This window comes from Arabidopsis lyrata (assembly GCF_000004255.2).
Source record: "Arabidopsis lyrata subsp. lyrata unplaced genomic scaffold ARALYscaffold_8, whole genome shotgun sequence".
Lineage (NCBI taxonomy): Eukaryota > Viridiplantae > Streptophyta > Magnoliopsida > Brassicales > Brassicaceae > Arabidopsis > Arabidopsis lyrata.
Genome location: NW_003302548.1, coordinates 2575212 through 2578446, shown reverse-complemented (window position 1 = coordinate 2578446; position 3235 = coordinate 2575212). Strand labels below are relative to the sequence as shown.

Sequence of the window (3235 nt, the reverse complement as noted above, 5' to 3'; positions counted from 1 at the left end):
AATTAACTCACTAAACATTCCTAATTTTTCGTAAACTATATTTGAGTTTAAAAGATATGGAAATCAAATATTTAATTTTAAATGCTATTAAACCTAATATCGAGAATATCTAGCAAATGAAAACTACTAAAACAATAAAATCGAAATCAAATCTAAATTTCTAATGATTATTCCACATACCTTAGTTATCATAAATAACTAATACAATATAAAAATCATTAATTCGATTGTTTAAATTAGGAAAATTTAAACATTAATTTCCAGAATTTAATTCGTTTCCGAAATTAATGCACAATTATATATCCATTGTATATATATATATATATATATATATATATATATATATATATATTTTTTTTTTTTTTGTAAACTATATATATCGTATTAACAAACGAATATTTTATATTCAACTTATTTCCTATAAAAATGCTACATATTATGACCCCATTAAAGTTTGTTTCCTAAATCAAATAAACCGTATAAAATCCACATTCAATCACAACTACTGAATTGGAAATGATTCTTAACTAAATGATTTTATTCTTATTTCCTATAGCATATTCTATTAGATTTAGGATCATGAATATTTATAAGATATATAATATTTGCTAATCAAGATTTTGTATATTCTCTACCATAAAACCCTACTAATCTATCTAAACACTATAAATAGATGGTCATTTCCAAGATCTAAACACACAAAACACTAATACATTTCCGATCTCTAACTTAAGCTCAAAAATTTTTTTACGAACACCAATGGCCAAATCCTTTGCTTGCTTGAGGGACATCATGCCTTACAAAACAGATTGGCGTGTGCAGGTGAAGGTGCTTCTCTTATTTTGTTATGAATAGATATATCATTGAAAAACGATTTTGTGTTTGTAATGAAAATTTGATCAATTATCATGTTAACATGTTATTTTTATTGTTTTCAGGATATTTGTGGCATTGCAGATCTATCAAACTAATATATATGTTTGATGGATTTCTGGTATGTACAAAATTTCACTCAATAGTTTACTTAATTCACATTAATTTATTTTTGTCTTCTACGATTATTATTTTTGATATGTGGTTCAATTTTGACCATAAATTTAGCAAATGTTCTAATAACTTTTTTGTTTTTGTTTTTCTTTTTTGAACATAACAGAGATTTAAAAAAAAAACAAACAGCAAATTTAGATCTCATTAGCTAAGAGTCTTAACATAAGAGCCATATTGTTAATTCATTCTCTAAGAGAGGTACGATTAGCTTTTTTTGTTTTATTCTTCGACTTCTATAATACAAAAATTTGATCATTATCGGCCAAAGTACTTTCACTCAATTTGTCAATTTGGAGGTGTTACTATGTTTGGTGTTTTTCTAACCTTTTGTGTAACAAGATCATTTTTTTAGAGATGCTCCTCCCCGCCCAAGAATTTCAGGGAGAACAAGTTACCTGATTCCTCATGGACAAAATTGACTGAAAGAGAGCATTGAGTCGTAGCACTAGCATGAATTGTAACTTTTCTACCAGCCCTTTAACACGTTTTATAAAATACTCTCTTTCTCTTTAGGAGGGCAGGGAATATAGAGATGGATCCAATGAGGAATAGCACGGACAAAGTCTTAAAATCATACAGATCCTTTACTGATCTGAGATCTCCAAGAGCCAAACCAGCCTGTGTAAATGAAGTTACACTACAAGAAATATGCACATTGTTAGCGCGGAAATTATGCTATCATACATATAAGATAGCGAATTGACTAATGCTATGACATCGGCAGCTATAATAGTTTTTTGACATACGATAGCATTTTTTTTAATGCTATGATATATACAGATACTATAGCAAAATTACAACGCTATAATTAAATCTTATATAGCACCTGCATTTTGTTATCATAGGGCATTCTACAATAGCAAGTCTATACTTCGATTGTTTTAAGCTATTTGCATATATAATTATTATATATGAATCCTATTTTGCAAAATAAATTTAATTGGATTTATAATATAATGTTTATATTTCATAAATCATCAACATACATAACAATATTATTACTAGGCCTGGGCTTTCGGTTATCCGTTCGGTTATCGGTTGGGTCCATTCGGTTTTCGGTTCTTTCGGTTCTAAAATTTAGTATCCATTCGGATATTTTGAAATTTCGGTTCGGTTTCGGTTTGGTTCCGGTTCTTTCGGTTTTAAAATTTAGTATCCATTCGGTTATTTTGCTTAGGATATTTTCGGATATTTCGGTTATTTTTGAGTATTTTCGAATATTTTTGGATATTTTTCGGTTATTTTTGAGTATTTTTACTATTTTTATAGATTTTTCAAGTATTTTTGATTATATGGTCTATAAATAACTAATTATTTCGAAAATATAATTGTATTTCGGGTATTTCGGTTACCCGAAATATTTCGGTTCGGTACCGATTCGGTTACGGTTATTTCGGTTATCAAATTTAGTATCCATTCGGTTATTTTCAAATTTTCGGTTCGGTTCGGTTCGATTTTTTTTGCTTCGGTTTCGGTTCGGTACATTCGGTTCGGTTTAAAAGCCCAGCCCTAATTATTACATTATCCATTTTAACATAACATCATACCAAGTTTTAAACAAAATAAAGCTAACATTCTAAAGACAACTTCAATCTCATCCCCTCTATGTGCGTTGCCTTCCCATTAGCTTGCTCTTTCTCTCTTTCAAAGAACTTAGGTTGTCTCATTCCAAGCAATTCTCACTTCACTGCCTTCTCCAAAGCAACAATAGTCCTAAAAATGCAGTACAATAGACAAGCTTATTAGCTTCAAATTTCCTTAAAATGCAGGGTATATCTACTAAATAATTTGAACTGATCAGCTGCTAACCTTATGAAAACACGAGAAATCAAAGAGTATTAGTTTACCTTGAAGTCTTGATGCCGAAAGGAAAGCTTGTGGATAGCCTGAATTAGTTTGGAACTGAAATTGCCAAAACCAAAACCATCAAGAGTAACAAAGACGAAGTAAAGTAAATAACCTTCTAATTTTTATGAAGAAGGTTGGATCTCATTCTGTTTTGCTTGATCAAGCTTTGCGATAGCCGAATATGATAGTTCCATCATGTTATCATTGTCTCTATTTTCTTGAAGTATCAAGGGATAAGAATTCCAATCTCATTTACTAGGCAAATATTTAATAAAATAAGCATTAAGATTCATAAAGGAAACGAACATGTCCTTATTGACCAGTTTCATTGCTCACATGG

General features: G+C 29.6%; 1 long non-coding RNA gene across 1 annotated transcript; it reads right to left on the bottom strand.

The window, feature by feature from the left end:
- Nucleotides 1-2536: 2536 nt before the first annotated feature.
- Nucleotides 2537-3211, bottom strand: LOC110225829. Its single transcript, XR_002329970.1, has 2 exons — nt 2895-3211; nt 2537-2760 (listed from the first exon to the last, which is right to left on the bottom strand). It is a non-coding gene; the product is annotated as an uncharacterized LOC110225829 (long non-coding RNA).
- Between the last annotated feature and the right edge of the window lie 24 nt (nt 3212-3235).